Below are 22,518 nucleotides of genomic sequence, written 5' to 3'. Positions count from 1 at the left end.
TATTTCTTAGTTTGCTATATTCTCTAGAAAAAAGTTTTTTTAAAAAAGGATGTTTCCTCAGGAGAATACACATAATTGCAAAGCCTTTGTGTGTACAAGTCTGTACCATAACTCAGTGTACAACAGTAGTACATATTTTGTACAGTACATTTTAGAGCTGTTACTAACAATTATTTTAATTATTAGTTTCCCAATTACTCTCCCGATTAGTGGATCAATTGTTTGGTCTAAAAAAATGTAAGCAAATACTGAAAAAACGCTGGTCACATGCCTTAAAATGCCGTCCTTTGTTAGTGTAACAGTACAAAATGCAAAGTTATTAAGTTTACTATCATACAAGACTTAGAAAAAACAGCAAATATTCCCATTTGATGAGCTGAAACAAGTGAATTTTTGCAACATTTGCTTAAAACATTACTTTTTTTGTCGCTTGACTGATCATTTCAGCTCTTGTACACTTAGATGTGTGATACAGTACAATACAGTTATATGATAATAACAACTAACAACTATATCGAGTATGGTCTGTATAAAAATCTAATCAAATCAAATAAATTACATCCTAATGGAAAACAGTCCAGAAGTGCCCAAAAGTTTTGCGACTGAGTAATTTTTCATTCAAGATAAACGAATAAACAGTAAACTGCTTGATATATACGACACACAAGCATTTGTTTTATTGAGTTATTGGGATAACTGTGTATTTATGATTAGCACACACAAATAAATTAAATATCTTATCTGCTTTCAGATTCTTCCATTGAAATGACTCTTGTTGAAAGATAAGAGTGTGTTTAAATGTGTGAATGATAACTTGTTTTTCTCCTTTGAAAACCAATTACAATGTTTCAGGCCATTGAGTTAATTTACTGTATCGAAGATGTTACTGCCCATTATGTGATTCTAATCACTCATTGTGAATCAGCCATATTCATATGAATCATACATTGATTAAATAAGTTTTTTTAATTTTTATTTATCAACACAATTTGATTTGCGTGTGTACTAATGGTTCATGCCATTTAACTGTTTTGTACTTTCAGTTCACATCTGTGTTTCTGCAGCATCCGCAAGTGAAGAGCGTTTGTCCTCTGCGTGTAAAGATGACACGAGTTGGCTTTCAACAGCAACATTAAATACCCTACACGTGCCAACTTACATCAAGCCTCTAGTTATTTGGATAAAATAAGCACAACCAGTAGGTTTAAGTGCTCCAGTCACATATATTTAGGAGAATGCATAATTTGCTAAGAGATCTGAGAGTCTCAGCGGCACAGCGGTGCAGCAGAAGGTGGAGGCCTCTTCAAGTGTGATGCGGATGTTATTTCCAGCTTGGTTTGGGACAGAAAAGGAAACAACAGTGATGGTATTAAACAGCACTCCTGCCTCTAGTTCATTTAATCTGCACTATTAACTTCACTTTCCTTAACCGTAGATAATTTGATTAATTCCTTGAGCTTGATATAGCCAAAAGGATACAGAGGAGTGTTTGTAACCAGAAGTTTGATGTTTCAGCTCAATATGGAAAGAAAATGTGGATGTGGAAGGTGAATAAGAAATGTTTTTCTTCTCTTATAAAGGTCCAGTGTGCAGAATTTAGTGGCATCTAGCGGAACGGACTTGACCAAAATGGAATATAATATTCAGAAGTATGTTTTAATTAGTGTATAATCACCTGAAAATAAGAATTGTTGTGTTTTTCCATAGAATGAGCCCTTTATATCTACATATGGAGCGGGTCCTCTTCCACGGAGCCCGCCATGTTGCACCGCCATGTTTCTACAGTAGCCCAGAACAGACAAACCAAACACTGGCTCTAGAGAGGGCCTTTCACATTTTTCGTGAGTTTCGCGGCCTCCGTAAGGGGAGGAGAGGGAAGGGATATTTAGTTGCAGTCTGCAACCTCACCACTAGATGCCACTAAATCTTACACACTGGTCCGTTAACAACCATTATAAATATTGTGTGTTCTTAGTGATTTTATAATGGCAAATCATAAAGTGAAATAGGGCTGCAACTAATGATTATCATATATCAATTAGTCTGATGATTATTTTCTCGATCAATCATTTTGTCTATAAAAAGTCAAAAAATAGTGACAAATGCTTGAAAAATTTTATAATCTTTTAAAGCTCATGGTGATGTCCTGAGATTTCTTGCTTTTCGTCTGATGTATCATGAAGCTTCAAATCCTCATATTCAAGACTGAAATGAGCGAATTTTTTGGCATTTTATTAAAAAAAAATATTTAAAAAAAAAATTATTCAATTATTAAACTAGTTGCTGATTAATTTTCTGTTGACTGACTAACTGATGAATTGACTAATCTAAAGTGAAAATACAAGGTCAACAAATAAAAAGAAGAAATATAAATCATATGAAAGACAATCAAACGGCAGCAACGAGCACTTGTTTGATAATCCAAATATCAAGCAGGAATTAAGAAATTATTAGGATCTATTCTGAAACTACTGGTGAAAAGCACCTAAATACATTTACACAATTACAGTTTTGAGGTACGTCTACCATACTAGAGTATTCCTATTTACATTACTTACTTTATATTTTACTTTATATTTCTACTCCATTTTATTTTAGGAGTAAATATTGTACAAATACTTTTTACATTTATTTGACAGCTAGTTACTTTGCAGATTAAGTTTTTACTTAAAGATAAAATCGGTTGATAAATGATTGTGTATTGTATTAGATTAAACTACCCAACAGGATGTAATGTATTTAAAATTAGCATCTCCTTCACCAGCTACTGTTTAACATAAAAATGCAGCTTACATGTTAATGTATTAGTAATAATAATCTAATTACAGAATAATTTAACATTCTGATTTGGGCCATTCTGTATTATAGAGTAGAATTAGAGTACTTTTACATTTGCTATTTCCAGCAGATAATACTTGTGTAATTAAGTACAAGTTGAGTTTTATATCGTGGTCTTGCTACTTTTACCTCAGTAAATTATCTGAATTCTTCTACCATCACTGCTTAAAACTCAACTCTGTCATGTCGGTTAAAGAGGAAACACTGACTACAGCACCAGTAGATTTATATCATTTTTAAGGAAGGCTGCTTTGCAACAGCAGAAGGCGTAGTTTAGACACACACTAATACTCTTAACAGATGTCTGCATTTGTAAAATATTTAGCAGATTCAAAAGTCATTCTGAAGTTGCTTGCATGTCTTGGATCATTTTCTTGCCATGTGACCCATTAACACGTCAGCCTCAGCTGTTGGAAAGATGGAGAATCATTATTTTTCTCCTCTATGTAGAATTCATGGTTCATCTGATGATTGCAAGACATCCAGGCTGTGATGCTGCACATCATCCCCTTTACTAGAACTCCTTCTTTAATTTAAGACTTGCTGACAGTTGGGCTTTTTTTACTCATGTTTTTGACAGTGTGTGTTTTTTTTTTTTTGCCTGGATGCTGTTGTGAGGCCTCTTCCTACTTACTAGAATGAACTTTATTTTCTATTAGAAAGATTTTGGGAGAATAACTGATTAGTACGGTACAGCATTTTATTTGTGGTTTGTTTTGGCTCACAGACTTCTGCACAACCTTGATTAGCTGTCATTATGCAGGCTGTAGTGACACATTTTGACCACCGGATGTTACCGTAGATAATGTATATATTTATTTTAAACAAAGATTAGGACACAAAAAGAAAATTAAAATAGTTTTGAGGAAGAATTCAAGAGAGCAAGTGTATGGAAGCCTAAAATCCCCCAACAATGAACAATGAATTTATGCACAATATGTTAATGTGTGAGCAACTTCAGTTCATGCAGTGCATGTGCAAAGTGCAACCTACAGAGGTCACCATTGACATACAAATTATTGATGACCGTTTTAACGGTTGTGAGAGGCCATAAGGCAGAGAATGCAACCACTAAATGTTTTATTTGACAAAGAAGAGGTTCATTATTTGTACTTAAAGGGAACAGATGCCATCTTCTATGATTTCTTCCCCGGTCAAAGGAATGTAGGAACATGGAGACAAAATGACAGAGAGACAAGAGACAAGAGAGGAAGTAAACACAGATGAGAAAATGATTTGTGCATTTTTACATAAGATAAATAAATGTCTCTTAGGTGACATATTGCTCCCTCTGCTGGCCATAGCGGAGACGCACAGCTCCTCTGCAACAGTGGATGATTGCTTTGCTTCATATAGTTTGTATCCAGTAGACATGGTTTATACATTGAATTGCAATTTTTTATATTCATATATTGGATATAAAATGTTGATATTGTGTTTATATAATGGCAACTTTTTAGCGTACTAATCAGTGGACAAATCAACATGGTCTTGATACAGTTTCTTTGTACACAAGCTAATATCTCCTGGAGTCCAGCTGTAGTAGCTGCCAGTTGTTTTGCATGAGAATGGCAAACCCGACACCAGATTAAAAACTCTGCGTACTGTGAAATACAGAGAGATATATCTGGTGGTGATGGGCTTAATCAGCATTGTGAGGACTCGTTTGGCAAGGGCTTGAATGTAACAGATGTTCATTTCTATGTAAATTTCCACACTGCAGTTTTAAACACTGTAAACTGTTAAAGAGTTACAGGTGAAACTTGGACTTGACAATACTGCACAGTGTCAGCAATATGGTGAATATGGTGTGCTCCTGTTGTAGTTTCTGGTGCACCCTTTGTGTATATCTTTATGTTCCCGGCTCTGAGTCATTAAATTAGTTTTTGTGGCTCTGTTAAAGCAGTCTGCTTTCACTACCAAAGATATAAACCAGGTATTTACTCTTTACAAGCTACAACTGCTGCAGCAGGGGTTTGGGGCTAAATGGATTATAACTGTTTCACAGCAGCTTAAATTTGGAAACAAATCTATCTAAGGTCTGACGACAACATAAAGTAGTACACTCACACAATGTGTCCGGTGGGCATAGGACTGCAAAGTATTTAACCTTGGACGTTCTGCAGTGGCAAATCACAAACTGGCCTCAGTGATCAACTAGGAAACCACACTAATGAGCCTTGAAGTGATTTGATATGAGAGTCGTGGGATGAGGGGCGTGTGTGTGAGAAAGAGAAACCCAGACAACAGGTGTGTGTGTGTGTGTGTGTGTGTATAGGAGAGCATGACAACCAGTGTGTTAAGTGAACATTTCTCACCACACAACTGGTGATGGTTGCCATGAGAACCAACAGGGGCAGATGGTGCCCAAATGGTGCCTGTAAGACACACATACATACTAACACACACGATAACTCCGAGTTCATGAGAAGGACTTGGTATTTATTTAATCCCCATGTTTCAAAGGCATGTTGTGCTTTCTATTAACGCAGCAGCGGTGTATGTTCAAACTCCAAAGAAAACAATCTGAGCTCCATCCACCAGCTCCTGTTTGGCACCAGCAGTTAATGGGCGCGGTCCCCTACAGCAACAGGCTTACACGCAAACACACACACATTCAGATCATATGCTCATGCAGGTTGTGCAGCTCCCAGCGTTTATTTGTTTTAAGGGTTTTCTTACTTTTTTAAAGATTTTCAAGAAGCAGAATAAGAAAACCAATAAACGTTCACACTTGAGAAGATGGGTTGTTTTTTTGTTTGTTTGTTTGTTTTGTTAGTTTTTTGGTATTTTTGCTTAGAAAGTGACTTCAACAATTATTTAATAATCTAAATTGTTACAGAGAGAGAAGAAAGCCTTTCTCTTGCAGTTCTTCCTCGCATAGTTGACTCATCAATCTGTTAAAGCTTCCTCCTCCTATTTTCTATACTTCTCTTCAAATCTCTATCTTCTAGCCATTTTAAATTAGCATCTATGTTTATCCTCGCACAGTTGAAATCTCAGGCCTAATTTGAAATGACTTGTGGTAAAATATGTATATATGTAACTCTAAACCGCTGCCTGTAAGACCATTGCATAATTCTGTGGCTGTGCTTTTGATGTGTGAGAGAGCACAGAACCACAGCTGAGCCTCGGGGCTTCTGGCTCCAGAAGTGTGGCAATTGATTTGGCCTGATGCACAAGGTCAGGCTGTGGAATAACAGACACACAGAGAGAAAGAGAAACAGCAAGAAACAGAGACAGAGAAACAAGAGAGGTACGCAAAAGAGAAGAGCAACTCAATGGCACACATTAAAGGTGTTTCTATAGGTCACAAGCAGTCAAAAAGAACGTAACAAAAGGTATTACATGTAAGGATTTAGTCACGTACTGTTTTTTCAGTTTGGTATTAATATTTTCACTTCACTGAATTGAAAAACAAAACCTTTTCCTCTCAGTCTGTCACTTCTCAACATATCAAGGTGGCCTCTAATTATAAAATAACTGCTACCACAGAACTCAAACTCAGATGACCTTAACCAGCATCCGTGTTTGACCTTTGACCTCCCAGCAGGTGTGCACATAAAACCAGAATTTGTCTAGACATCAAGAACAAGTGCAACACATAAAAAGCTGCAACAGCTTGTCTGGAAAAGAGTTTCAGAACTAGTGTGTGGATGCACACCGTTAAGTTCCAGGTATTAATACATAGCATTCATTCATGTGTATTTTTATAATGTTTTCATGCTGTTTGCAGCATGAGTGTGTGCATGTTACCGTGTATTGGGAGGAAGAAGGAACATGGTTGTCACCAATAAAGTAGTTGTTGAGTGACTTCAAAAACGTTGTATTCTTGTCGAGTAACAAGGCAATGTTATCGTCCCAGGAAAAATTACTTTCAACTCTGAAGTACCTTAATCTTCAATGCAAATATGTATTATCTGTAAAAAATATTTGGTATTCACTTGAGATTAAATCTTTAAAATGTAAGTGTGACAGATCTTGTGGTCCAAAAAATATAAAAGTGTTGGATTTACAAATACTGTTAATTAACATTAGTCAGGTTTCCATCCAAATCTAATCAAATTCTAACCAAAATGTCAAAGAACTGATAAAAGAAAATGCAAATTAATGTGCGTTAATGTGCACCAATCGAAAAAGAGCATTAAAAACAAGGTGGATGGAAGCCAACCTACAGTATTGACTCTCTTGGTCGAAGTCACTTCCTGTGAACCAGAGTAAGCTGAATGTGTGTGTGTGTGGGTGCATGTATTTTTTCTTAAGGACAGAAGACGAGGAATCATGGAGAGGCAGAGTTAGTTAATTCAGGCTTTGAAGAGTATGAAGCAGGTCCCAGCGTGGGTTGCTTTGCGTGTGTTCTTACGTGTGTGTGTGTCTGTGTGCGTATCAGAAATACGTACGCACATATACACTTGTGCGCACACAAATTACTTATGTACAGTATAACCACTCTCACACTTGCAAACAGAGACTTTCTCTGTAGCACACACACCAGATACAAACACACGCATACACTCAAACTCAGCGGGCTGCCATCTGTTCTCACCAGTCAAGCTGTCTTGGCAGCCCCTCAGGCCTGGGACTCCATCAATGACACTCTCTCTCTCTCTCACACACACATATGAACCATGTCCAGACCAACAGACTGAGAGGTTGTAATCACTGGCACTAAACTGTTAAACTCACAACTTTCTCAATCTCTACAAAGAAGTGTATACTTTAAAAATACAGATATGGTGTGTTAAATAATATTTGCCAATTTTTGTGTCTGTGTTTTAACAAAGCAGGTCACCAGCTGTAGTCACAAATCACAATGAAGTGGTACTTCAAAGCATCTTTCCTCCTCATTTAAATGTATTTTCAAATTTATTTCAGTTTTAGGGCTGGATGAAATCACCTAAAATCAATGTCATGACTAATTGATAAGTGTACTTTGTTAACGATTAATGAGATAATATCTCATTAAATACACCTGTGCACAAGATTCTCCATCCTCACAGTGGACCTCGTATTAATTCTATGTGCTGAACTATAAAAAGGAAAATCATGGATTATGCCTGAATAATATTTAACATATTTAGTACACATTTGTTTGCTAAAACAAGAAAATCAAAGAAAATAGGCTCTGTTTAACATTTACTGGGATTTTTAAAATAATTAATATGATAAATAGATTTGACTAACACTTTTATGGGCAGTGGGATGTTTAAAAGTGTGGAGTGACATTTTTTTAAAGGGGACCTATTATTCTCATTTCCAGCTCAATATTTGTATTTTCGGACTCCACTAGAGTAGCTTTGCATGACTCCTTATTTATCTTATAGTGGCCCTTTATACAGCCCCTCAGTTCAGCCTCTGTCTCTTAACAGACAGTTTTAGCTCCTGTCTCTTTAAGACCCTCTTCCTGATGAGCCCACTCTGTTCTGATTGGCCAGCTTTCAGGAAGCCTGCCGAGGGGCAGCTGTATCAGAGCTGTTTTAAGTTACTACTGATGAAAACCCCACATTTCCTGCTTTATTGCTTCAAATTAAAAGCTTCTAAATGATAAAAATGGGAGACTTTTATTGTGAAGAATTTACAGGAAATGAAACATGTTCCTCACCAAATTAGCAGAACTTTGTTAGCAGCTCTAAAAAACAGTCAACACAACTACATATAGTGATATTTGGAGCTCTTTGTTCAGCGGATCAGTTAGAAATAATGCAGGGAGGAATAGTATGAGCAGAAACAGCCATAGTGATGATGATGTTTGTTGAAGTCTGTATAGTAGAAGTTTGTATATGATAAATTGGTAAGTAAGGCCACAAAAGTATTTTTTAATTTCCTTAGTCATTTCTCCTTGATTAATTGATAATCATTCAGTCTATAAAATGTTAGGAAGTTGTGAAAAATGCCCGTCAAAGTTTCCCAGGTGAAGGTCTTCAAATTGCTTGTTTTCACTGACCATATACTTATAAAACATATGTCTTCCTGCAGGCAGCACAGTGATTCATTGGTGTGCAGTTTTGCACCACAGCTTTGCATGTTGTTTGCATGTTGTCTTTGTGGGTTTCCTCCCTCAGTCCAAAGACATGCAGGTTAGGTTAATTGGCAAAGATAATGGTGTGAAGGTTGATAGTTGCCTACATGTGTTTACTATGTGGTAGACTGATGACATGTTGTACCCCAGCCTCCCCACCACATGCACAGGAAAGGCCAGTTAGAAAATGGATGAATGGATAGATATAATCTCATATCATGGATAAGGAATATAATTATTTGCCCTTCTGTGCAGTCACTTTGCAGGTAGTAGTTTCCCCTTTTGTTTTGTTGCTGATAAACCTGTTTGAACAGGTTTTCCCAAAAGCTTTTCACTCCTCCTTACAATTTAAAATCTTCTGTGTTTTCTCTGGAAGACAAGTTCCTCATGATAGCCTTTGTTCAGAGATTTACAAGGTAGACTCTTGTTCTCGACAAGGGAAACATTTGATTTATTAAGCTGATAACTCCATATTAGGCACAAAGCTCTGAGGCACAAACTTTTCACTGTTGGCTCGTTTTGAGTGAATGATCTGGTTTCTGCCTGGAGACATTTAAATGTCAGAACAATTCAATAGAAAATAAGACTTAAACAAGAATTGATAGAAGAGTTATGTTACTCTTTGTGAAGTCTTTTGTCCACTCTTAACACTTTATTTCATGTCCTTTGTATGTTTTATATAGACAACATCACTGAGTAAAAATGTCCGTTAATTACTATAATCCTTGGCAACACCCACATCTGATTACAGGAGCAACAAGTCACTTTTATTCACTTTTTTCTGGTAAATATGCACAAACATTTATAGATCTTTAACTACACAAGCCATCTATAGCTATAGTGTCCTCTAATTGGCAGAAAACCAGAATGTCAGATTTAATAATAGAGATGAGTAAGTCAGCTAATTAGAGGAAGACATCCAACAAACAGCTCTAGTGTAGAGGTAATGTATCGTGATGTAAAACAAGTTCTCAGTGCTCCCTTTTGTTTTTTGTCACACAAACATAATGCAAAAAAAAAAAGGGGCTGGGCGTCATTCATCATTTACCGAACAAGTCCCTGTCACAGATTAAAGAACAGAGGAAGGCTTTGACAGCCACACACGCAGAGTCAACTCATAAAAAAAAAAAAAGAATGAGCAGGAAGAGAGGATAGAGAGAGAAGGCATGTGTGTGTTTGTCGAGCAGAGTGTAGAAGAGGTAGAATAAAGGATATAAGAGAATTAAAGAGAAATGTGTGTGTGTGTGTGTGTATGTGAAATCAAAGAGTAAGCCTGAGCATTTTTGATCTTATTGTCATATAGAAAAGAGTCCCACGCTCTGTATGACACTCTGTATGAACTCAGGGCTCAACACACACACACACCCACCCACACACACACACACACACACACACACTCATGCCGTGTTACTCACACAAGAGCTCAAACACACATCTAGTGCCAGCATCACATTGAGCTTCAATGGCTAACAGTGTTTTGAAGTGTGTTTTTTGTATTCATGGCAACTCATGGTCATAATGACAAAAGGCTGCAGAACTGTGACACACATGATTGATTAGATGGGTGGATTCCCACAGATCAAACACTACAGCAGGAAGAATGGATTTAATGTAGTGAAAAAAATAGTTTCACTCCTACATGTTTTTTTGTCCTTTTGATTTTATCTTTCTTATTATATTTGCTATATTTTATTATGTTTTATTTTGGACTATACACATTATTGTTATCTTTACAAACGAGATAAGAAGACAGAGGACAGCAGGAGGTGAAAAGTCTGAGCAGAATAATGTTTGTTCTCTGTAAATCCGTCGGTGTAAATGCCAGATGAAAAATGTTATGCCACAGCAAACATGCTGTCACCAGTGTACAAGGTACATGTGGATTTGGGCTCACAGTAGGAAGCTGTACTTTGGTTGTACTGGAGTGTAACTGGCTTCATTATCAGAAATCCTAGCATGTTGACTGTGACCTGACTGAGGCCAGCTTTTTATCAATAATGCTGTGATTTATGCTGAACAATTACTGTATGATTTTATTCTGACTTGTGAGCGTTAACACGTTATTTCAAAAAGGGCTACAACCATTGTTAGCCTTGTTGAGCTTCATGAAAATTAGCTATTTTTGTTGTACTACTAGTAGCAGTTTGTTAATAAGTGAAACCCAATACAAACATAACTCCTTTAATTTAATTAAGTGGAGATAAAGTTACTGTCAAAATTTCCTAATTTCTCTCTCAACTCATTATTAAACTAAAAATCACTGGGTTAAAAGTTTGGGTTAATATAGCACCAATACAACACTGGGTTAACTTAACCTGGTCGCAATGTGTTATTTTGACCCAGTGTTACACACAACAAGCTTTAGCTAAAAAACTATCACAAATGTATTGTTTCTTGTACAAAATGATGTGTGTATGACATTCAAAAGATACACAAGTTATTAACAATCAATAACAAACCATGACATGTAATAGTGTAGATTATAACAAGCTTTAGTTTGGGTAAATAACCCAACAGTAAAATAAAAAATAACACTAAAACTTGGTCAAATCAACTCCTTGTCTAGAGTGGCTTTCTGGGTCTGCAGATATAATGAACCATACACTCTAAACCATACACTGCTAAACTCGCTAACTAACTAGTATTTTGTATATTTACCTGTGGACAAGTACAGATAGTCTTAATTTTACAACTGGCATGTACCCAATGTAGATCTGTGTACTGGTGTCTTGTCAGGAAACACTGGTATAGGCGCCATCATTCATTTGCCCATCCAGTAACCAGTAACTCGACTTCCCACCCACAAACACTAACAATTGTGTAATACATGACCAGGATGGAAGGTTTTGGCAATAACTGACAAAATAATCCAGGTCAGAAAAGGAGCACAAAGAGAACAAAAACAGCAAAAGAAAAATACATGCATGTAGGTTTTTTTTGGTTGGTTTGTTTTTCTTGTCTTTGTCTTTTTTTTGCTTTCTTTTTTGCAAAAGGGTTAGGGTTCGTTTCAGTTTTCAACAAGACTGAGGCAGAAACAAAATGAAAGAGAACAGACAGAAAGAGCCCCACACACACACCGAAGGAGAGAAGATTAACCTTGTGCCAAAGAAGAAGAAAAAAACCTGACCTTGAAGCAGGATATTACGGAGGTCGAATACCCAATTGAGAAGAAATAATGAGTCTCATTTAATCACTGCTTTGATGTGTCTCATGTTATGTATAGAGGTGAATTATGCAGATAGTATATCTTTAAAGTCTTAATCTTTGATCGTTGCGCAGCATCTCATCACACCAACTGTCACATGATGATTGATTTTACATGGTGGATTATGTCAGTGAGTCTGGACTGCACTCCAGTACCAGGACCAGCATCCAATCTGCTGCTGTCAAGCTGTTTAATTATGTTCTACTGATTATGGCATGTTTTTAAGTTGAGAATTAACAGAGATTACATTTTTTTTGTATTTGTGAATGAAAGCAACTCAATCATGTCTGTGTAATTAAGACATAAAAAAGAAGATCTGATGGTGAACTCGAGATAAAGAGTGGAGGAAGTGAGAAAAGGAGGAAAACGGTTAAAAAAAGAGGAGGAGAGACAAGCGAGAGAGACAAAAAGAATGAATCCAGATTTACTGGACAGGCACCAGAGTCTCAGCTGGTTGTTGGTAATCATGTTATCCCAGTAAGTAAACAGATTAACAGAAAAATTAACATCAAATACTCATAATATGTAGCAAACCTGTCACCCATTTACTGTTCTCCACACAGATATGAACAGTAATGTTTTAAAGGGGACATATTATGCACATTTAAAGGTCTATAATTATATTCTGGGGTCGTGCTGGAATATCTTTGCATGATTTATAGTTAAAAAAAACTCTTTATCTTATACTGATTCTGTAGCACTCAGTTCAGCCTCTGTCTGAAACAGGCCATTTTAAGCCCCAGGGAGCATTTTTAACATACGCATCCGACATCCTAACAGTTTAAAAAATAACACAAAAAGCATAATATGTCCCCGTTAAAGAACAAAACGATATTCCAAACAACTTTTGTGTTTAAATTTTCTTTGTCTTTTTAAAAAAATGTTTTATTTAAAACTGCGATGAGAGCAAATTTAGTGAAAAAGACAAAAAGAGAAAAGCTTAATGCACCACATGTAGTCAGAAAAAATAAATTGTGGTCTTTATTTACACTCCTCACTCACTTCTCACTACCACAAACGCTTTTCTGAGAGTTAATGTAGGTCAGTAAGAAATTCACAGTGTCACTACATTTACATTTACATTTAGTCATTTGGCAGATGTTTTTATCCAAAGCAACTTACAAGCGAGGCAAAACAATTTCATTCTCCCGTTAAGAGGATGGAAACTGCGAAAGGAAAAATCACTATAATAAAGATGTGGTAGCTAACAATTTGCTAAATCTGGTGTTTTTTGTAAATAACAGCAGACTCGGCAACTTTAAAAAGTGTTCTTTGAAGTTCTTACCATATGTTCAAGTACAAATTACAAATATGAATCCGTTGTACAAAAGAAAGAAACAATCCACATAGGTGTTGTAACTAACAATTCTTTTCATTGTCAATTAATCTGCTGGTTAATTTAGTCTATAAAATGACAGATAACAGTGAAAAATGGCGGCTGTAATTTTCCACAACCCATAGTGACGTCTTTAGATGTCTTGTTTTGTCTGATCAACAATCCAAAACCCAGAAATATTCCATTTACAATTATTTTTAAACACATAAAAGCAGCAAATCTTCACATTTTAGAAGCTGGAACTAACAAATGTTTGGCATTTATGCTTAAAGAACAACTAAAATGATCAACGAATTATCAAAATTGACTTATCGACTAATCGTTGCGACTCTAATCTTATTTCTAAAATAAATATAACATGTTTATTTACGTGTCACGTGTTGAAATGAAACCCTGCATGTGACCCCGAGTTGAAAGGTTCCAGTTATGACTGTGACAATATCCTTCATGCAGGGTTTAAACCTATTTTGTCTTGATGAATCCCTTAATTCATTGTCTCCTCACCCTCACACCCTCCCTCCATCACCGCTGGAACGCACATAATAATGATTCCTATCATCTACAGTAAATCCTCTGTGCCCTTCATGTCCCTTCCCTCTTTATATCTCGTGCACGTGATGGCTTTTCCTCTCCACCTCTCTCTCTCTCTTTCAACCCCTTTCTCTTTTCTTTTCTCCTCTTTCTCTATTTCTGTACTCTTCCTCTCCTCCCCTTCTCTATCATTCCTGTTTCTCTCCATCTTCTGTCTTTCTATCTCTCTTTTCAGCTGAGCTCTTTGTCTTTTTCTATAATCCTCTTTCTGCGGTAGTTTAATCTCCGCTTTTAAAAGACAAGTGGCTGTAGGCCTTTCGATGGCCCTCGGATAACTCTGTGTGTGTGTGTTGGTGTGTACGAGTGTCAGATTCTGCATAAAGAGACACTCAGTTTTTATTTCTACTTTGGCCCCCATGTCACAGTTTAGCCTCCAATAATAAATCAGAAATACAACTTGTCAACCAGCATGTCTGTGTCACGGTCAGATCACATGTCTCGGCTTCCCCCTCGCTGCCTTCCTGCTCCTCATTTTATTTCTTTCTCTTTGCCTCCATCTTTTTTCTTTTTGCGCTTCTCTCCTCTGGCTTTATCTGTCCTCAAGGTCAAAGCAGAGGTACGTCTACTGATGACATCCATAATTATATAGTGATCATAAACTGCAGACAGTCATATCTCTAAATCGACTTAAAAGGAGTTATTGCAGACCTCGCAGTAGTCAGGAAATTATGTTAAGATTTTAGTTTGTATTTTGAGATGGGTAAAAACTGGGGAGGAATAAGATTTTAGTATGAGTGTGTGCAGCAAATTACACGAGTTTAAGATCCAAATAAAACAATTTCCTTCATTGATAGTCGGCCACGTTAACAATCAGTAGTGGATTTATGAAATACAGTGGATCTTTTTCCATTATAACCACTGACGTGACCTATATTCAATGCAAAATCAAAGCACATTAGAAATTTAAAGAACAGATTACATAAACACTAAATTACTTATGTATAACACAAAATCACTCCCATCTGTTACTATTCAAAGATTGACCCTGATGGTGCAACAGCAAATCTACAGTACAGTTTAATCAATTGAACAATTAACTGCAATTAATCAGTAATCGATTAATCAGTTTAAATTAATGAAAGTTTTTCAACATCCAACACTGGAGCAGTCTTTAAACTAGAGCTAAGCTGATGGCTGCTTATCAGTACATGTAAAATAGTGAACTTTTTAACCTGTCTGGTGCCCTAGTGCTTTGGTTCCCAACCTTTTTTTTTTTTTTGCTTGTGACCCTTTAATATAAAGAAATGTCTCCATGTGATCTCTCGTTATTACAGGTTGCACGATTATAAACAGTGAGCAGTTCAACCAAAGAGAGATTTTCCCTTCTTAGATTATTTCATTTGAATTCTCAGAAAAATTAACAGAATTTCATTTATCAGAATTGAGTTTTTCCTTACTTGCAATCTACTAGATTCATCTGTGACCCATTGTAGGGGTCCCGACCCTCAGGTTGTGAACACATGTTTTTGGTCATTGAAAACAGCTACCTGAGCTCCTTTCCCTTAATAAAACCAGTCCTTTCATGCTGTAAATAATAACACATTTGAGCCGGCTGGTCAGATGAATAAGAGTGCTTAATATTTAATATCCGACCTGACATGGATATTAAAAATTGTCAAATTGATATATCTCAATAGTGTCAAAGTTATTTATTGGGCTGTCCAATCAATAAGCTTTTAAATCAGACACGGTAGGAGTCGGCGGTGACAAGAATTATGAGAGTATCAAATTGCTTATTTAATCAGCCAGGTGCTTTGGTGTCTGGCAGACTATAGCTCTCCCTTTCTGTCTCTTCCTTTCTATCTGTGCTAGTGATGAGTGATGAGTATCATACACATTCTTAGAAGGAGACATCAGGTTACTGAGGATATCGCTCATTCTGAATTGTGACTGATGTCTAAGATGTCACTCTGGTAATACTCCCGGGTAAGATGTAGAGCGAAATGTTGGTGTTTTCCTGGTGTGCACAAGTTATGGTTATTCATGCTGCCTTTGTTCTAAATGAAGTAGATTCAAGTCAGATTTAGAACAGATTTAGAGTTTATAGCCTCCAAATATTTCTTGAAATTGTCTCTTAACCTGCAACAACTCATGTTTCAGACTTTATTTTTTTCTATTGTAAGTGTAAAGAAAATTCTCCAAACAGTGAGAGCAGTTTTTTTTTGTCCTAGTTTTGAGAGAGAACATGAGACAAACATGTTGTGAAGAAGGACATCCGCATCAATGTATGCAGTAGTTTTCCTGTCAAAACTTCTGCTTTGTATATTTTAACATATATTTGGTTACAGCCGCTGCCAGTCAACTACAGAATAGGGAGAAGTGATGAACTGTATTCTAATGAGCCTTCTGAGTCTACAAGGTTTCCACTTCCTACAAGAAGAAGAAAAAGAAAAGTAGAAGTAGTTCTTTGACAGCGTTTTTGTTTGTTTTATGAGCATCTGCTCTTGACAAGGCTGACCTCTCGCTCTGGACCTCATTAGTCTCTCTCTCTCACACACACACACAAAATACACACAAAATACACACACATCAGAGTCCAGGCTGGGTTTCTGGACCTCATTAGTTTTCCAATTAGCTGCTGTCATCTGTCAGCTGTCCTTCTGGTTACTCGGGGCAACCATGACACCGCAGCCAATTCTCTGCCCTGATTCGTCTCACTGGGAACAGGTGGACTTCCTGTTTTCCTTCCAGGACAAAGTCAAGACGATTCCTTTCTCTGAAAGTTCAAATGTTCAGATCATTTCGGAAACAAAATTTTAAAAGACAGCAGCGTTGTGTTCGGACTTAAGTAGCGAACACAGAGGATGTGTTTACCTTGATATATCATTGTTCATCGTGTATATAAAGAAGCCTGACAAGATGTTTTCTGTGTTGAGAGGCTTTGACAGTCATGACACAGCAGAATTAGTTTATGTAAGTTTAGGTTTTATATTCATTTATAAGCACAAAACTGATAAAAGAACAAAATCCTGTGGATCAATAAATGTGAATATGGTTGAACAACTCTTACACGTTTTCCCATTTGCTGTCTTTATGGTTATGTTGATAAATTATAAATGTGTTTATGTTAGGCAACTAAAACCACTTAGTAAATAAATTACAATAAAATCATGTTCATCAGGACTAACCTTGACCATGATTTTAAAGAAACTAGTGCTGACTGCTGGGAAAAGATAAGCAGCAACTTCCACATTGTAAAAATATGTGGTTTGAATCAACAGCCAATGATTTCATATTTCCCAGGAGTTCAGTCATTATTTGCACAAAGTCTTGTTGCCTGGCAGAGAATGTAAACATTGTTCATTTAAAGTAATACGAACAATAAACCAGTGCTGTCATTTCCTGGTGAGGACGGTCCTTTGATAAGTTTACCAGAATTAGCAAATTTAGTCATTTGTGTTATTCCCTGTCGCCTACTTACACATGAGGAGATGCATTCATTTCTCATGAGTGCTTGATATATCGTATTACATACAGCATCTGTTCAGATTTGACTAATTTTGACTGATAATTGCAGCACTACATGACATATTCACAATCATTGAGTTATCTAGTAACTGCATGTAAGTTGTTAACTATTAACTTTGTTCATTATTTAGGTATGTAGTTGCCTTTTTTGAGAGCACATTGCACCTCTTTTGCCACTTCTTCGCTGCCCAGTGATCAAGTGTAAAAACAGAAAATGCTTAATGCTAAACATGATGTAACAGTGAAAATAAAACTCTAGTATGACATAAATAATACGTTTAGATTTTATTTTCATGTAAAATAAACTCGCAGTCGGTAAAACAGTGAACTAATCAAGATGTTGACGTTCATCTGAACTAGAGATTCTGGGACTTAAATACAAAAAAAAAGAAAAGAAAAAACACAATTGCGAACGTCACAACAAAACACGGTTGTCAAGGGTGTGTGTGTACGTGTGTGTGTGTGTGTGTGCATATGCTGATGTTTGCATTCACACGCCTGTGTTATTATGTGAATGTGGAAAATCTTGTGGTTTCATGAGTACTTTCTGAGGTGTGGTGCAAAGTCACAATCACGAACATGCAGACACACACACACACACACACACATTAGCCATAATACACACTGTAGATAAACTATACAAACAAGTTCCACTTAATGTGAGCTGTTAATGATTTCAGTTTACACTTTTAATCATTTTTACATCTATGTTGTCTGTGTTCTATTCATTTGTTACTTAATATACAAAACATAACTTGTAGGTATTTAGTAGTATTAACTTTTACTTAATCATCACTATTATTGCTACTATAGCTATTATTGTGGTTCTTAGTTGTTCACATTGGTTGCACTCGGCTGTTCAGCTCCCACAGTGAGAGGAGAGGTTTGTCATATCACCAGTAAGCCTTAGAGTATGTTATCTGGATCTGTAATGGAGGGTAAAAATACAATTCACAGGATTTACAAAAAACTATAATAATAATAATACAGAGGGAGCCCAAAAAGCCAGAAATACCTCCCGAACAGTAAACTTTTTTGGTGTGAAACAACACACACTTGCATTGTGTGGTTATTGCTTTGTGAGGAGAGGTCCGAGCGTTTATCATCAATCACATAGTGTAAGAGACGACAGCTACCAACAAGTTCCAGAGGGGGCAGCACTGTTTAAGTTAGTCTGGACTTGGTTTTCAGTCTTTTCCAAGTAAACCAAATTACCCAAAACATCTAAAAACCTCACTCATCTGCCAGTAGGTTAGTTGAACCAGACACTCTCATAATAACTTGACATGATTTGAGCCTCTTCACATTTAGAGTTTGTTTTTTTTTTCATTGGTCAGCATAGATTTTTTTATTTTTGGTTCACAGTCAGACCTCTAAAGCAATGTTAAAGCAGGTCAGTTCTATTTTCCTTTACTAAAACTAATTAGATCGTACTTGTCTGTGTCTCTCGACTGTATTGGTTTAAAAGACATGAAGAACTACAGCTGAACATCTGTCTTTCATTATTTTCCTGTGTTTGGCCATGATAGATAAGTGCTTACCCATTAAAGGCTCGTTTCAGTTGTAAAAATCTACCACATTTTTACAGAATATTTAATAGTAGCTTTTAACTGTGCAGCTTGGTGCTCCAGTACATACAGAAGTCAAAAAGTCATGTATTTATTTCCTCATTTTGTAAAATTACACATCATCTTATGTCAACAAAAAAATATGTTGATGATATTTATTAACAAAATTAAGGCTGATTTGGAAAAAAAAAAAACACAAGAGGTATACTCTGTGTGAACAAACTCATTCAGCCCCAGGTTCACTCTGATCTCCTTCCGTCTTCTCTGCTCAGATCAGACATGACATGTTGCCGTCAGTCGCAACGCGCAGCTGTTTTCTTTGTGTTTTAAAGCTGTTTGTAAAATCATTCAGTTGTATTAAGTTCCTATCAGTCACCAAAAAGAGCCTCAGGGGGGTTTATGTGAGAAACTGAACCGCCAATTAGTTTTTTACTCTGTGATGAATCTGTTCCACACACACACACACACACACAATAACTTGTACACACAGTATTTCTGTATTTGTTGCATCAGCATACATGCACAAAAACACACGTGTGCACACAGGACGGTGTAGACTGTTTCGTACTGACACTAAATACAAAAACCTGAAATTATCTGAAGCTGATTTTAATGTTCATTCAAGAGGCTTCTTCAAGTATCTATGTAGTGGAAAGTTTGACTCCTTTTATGAGCTGGTCGTTAAAGTGACCTTGAACAAGACATTTCCTGTACAAAAAAAGCAATAAAATCCAAAGACAGAGCAGAACCCTGCGTGTAGTTGTTGACATCTTAATTGTGTGTGGCTGCTCGTCTCCATGTTTGAGGTTTTCTTGCTCTGGAATCTGATCGGTCTTGGCCTTTTAAAGATATTTTACAATATTTTCACACCACACAGTCTCATAAGCGATGACATTCATACAGGACAATTCTGTAGCATCCAGTTTATGTCCAATGCAGGCAGCAGAAAAAGAAAAGAAAAATGTAGGTACTTTATAGGACAGTTATCGGTTAATCTGTCAATTATTTTCTTGATTAATCGATAAGTTTTTTTGTTTATAATGTCAAAAAATGGTGTTCAAATGTCTTGTTTTGTCTTGACTCAAAATGATTAATTGTTTATCATAACAGTTGGCAACTAATCAATTAATCAACTAATCGTCGCAGCTCTAGCGCTTCAACGACTATTATTCTACATTGATGTGTTTTAGGTTTTGCAGGTGTTACAGATTTCCTTCCATCCTTTTTTTTGCTTTCCCCGTTCCTTTCTTGATTTATCCTCTGTTTTTGCGATATTGATTATAAAATATATGATTATATATGTTGTATGTAAATTATTTGGGCCCTGGGAACTACAATTGTTTTTTCCACATTTAGATACTTACTTTAACACTTACTTTAATACTTTCAAAACATTAAATTCTTTTGTGTTGTAACAGTTACACAATAATTGTAGAGTCTGTGGAGAAGAGACGATCTGAAGAGTGATAACAGAAGTTAACAGCATGACGTGAAACGACAGCTCTCTCTCTCTCTCTCTCTGTCCCTTCACCCCAGGGCACTGCCATCTGGCCCTGCAACACACACATACACACATACACAATATGTATGTATGCCCATTATATTCATGCTGGCTCACATTAGATTTACAACCAGAATCAAGTTTAGGTTTTCCTTTTTTTACATAACCACATAGTATCAGATTTTCTCTTTTCCCCAAACCACCTACATCAGATACGGCAGCGAGTGCAGATTTTGCTTCGCTGTTCCCTCACAGTTTTTCTTGTCTTCTGTTAGTCTATTCTCTCTCTCTCTCTCTTTTTTTTTTTTTTGCTGTCGGCTCTGTCTTTAATCACAGAAGCATGTGTGTGTAACACATTACTGTTTCACTATCAGCACAAAACAGACCTAATTACGGTGCTATGGTGGCCACAGCTCAGACAAGAGCCATTTTGTGTGTGTGTGTGTGTGTGTGTGTGTGTGTGTGTGTGTGTGTGTGTGTGTGCGTCCATTCCCGTCAGTGATGGAGGGCCATGGCGTGTGTTGCTGCCTGGTCGGCTTGTAATCCCTATGGAACGGTTAGATAAAAGTTATGACCTTCTCTCCAGACCAGGATTAAATAGCTTCATAATTCAAATGTAAGAACAAAACTAAATGTTTGCTTTGTTGAGGGGAGCTTGTTTGACCGCAAGGGATGACGTCTCACCATCTTTATTTACTGACTCAATCCTAAAATAACAAGCTTCATAATTGAACTAGAACTTCTGGGAACAAAACCTTATTCACAATCCCATTTATATTTATAATTACAGAGCTCTCTTTCTTCCAAATTTTACATCTGTGAATAAATTACTGCACAGAACTCATTAGAAACACTTTTATGAGGTAAAATGAAGTCAGGGATCACTGCGGTACTAAAAACTGAGTCAGCGATGGCATGACTGAATGAATGTAACTGAATCATTTTATGACATTCACAAACTGTATTTAATGTGGATCTGTCACATCATGGCCAACATCAATCTGGAATATTGGATCAGTTCGTCTCTAAATTGTGCTTCTAGCGGTGTTTACTGTAATGAACGTCCACACAAGCCTGACAACGTCATACAACCAGACTGAGGCCAGATACAAGAATGAACAAAAGGTCTGAACGTCTTAGACATTTGCTGCTCTCGTAAACTATAGTTTTTCGAACACTAACGAAGGAATCTTCATTTGCTTTCAGACAATGAGAAGTTGCTGCCGCAGCTGTCAGCCAGAAAAAACAATATTCTGTATTATAAATCGGCAGCAGAAGGACACAATCTTAGACTGTATATAAAGATGGACGTAGCAAGGTGCGACATCACCCGTTGCTTTGCATTGGAACCAGTTTGAAGTCCAGAGTTGGAGGTTATGGTCCAAATCTTTACCACTGGAACCAGGACCTTCCAAATAAGGAGCGCGGGGTGTCGCCTTTCATGCTCTGGAAACAGCCCCCAGCTATCTCGGACCGCAGCGAAGGCAAGCTTCCTGGGAACACTGTAACATTAAACTTAACAAAATATTACGACAATAGTCTGACTCAGTGCGAGTCCCAGAGCAGGGCAGAGCAGCAGGTGAACTAACTGTCAATCACAGCTGTCAATCAACACCCACACGGCAGACACCAAAGCTACTAGTCTTCAAATCTTATTAACGGAACAATAACCTCCAAAACGACCACCTGCACACTTATCAGCTAGCGGGCATCTGCGGCGTTACACTTCAGGGTATTTCCATATCAGCTTCAGCCTCAAGCCGTGGTAGTTGGGCACAATGTCGCAGTGTTGTTGATGTTCCAGTGGGACAGCTTCAGGACCTCGGGTCTCTTTTCCAACATGAATTATATGCACCTTTTGCTGCCATGCACATGCAACTCATAATAGAAAGTTTGAAGATTTGAAGAGTAATAACAGCTCCAGCAAGAATTTACTTTTCCCCCAAAATAGTTTTCTTTGACATCACAAGAGGGTTAGTCTTGTAACATTTA

At 36.9% G+C, this 22,518-nt stretch overlaps 1 long non-coding RNA gene across 2 annotated transcripts in view; it reads left to right on the top strand.

The window, feature by feature from the left end:
• Positions 1-22,518, top strand: part of LOC137189796 (uncharacterized) — a 114,112-nt gene that overhangs the window by 70,582 nt on the left and 21,012 nt on the right. The window lies entirely within an intron of this gene.

Source organism: Thunnus thynnus, chromosome 9 (genome assembly GCF_963924715.1).
Source record: "Thunnus thynnus chromosome 9, fThuThy2.1, whole genome shotgun sequence".
Taxonomy (NCBI): Eukaryota; Metazoa; Chordata; class Actinopteri; order Scombriformes; family Scombridae; genus Thunnus; species Thunnus thynnus.
Note: the sequence above shows the minus strand (reverse complement) of the source record. Positions and strands in the feature narration are given on the sequence as shown.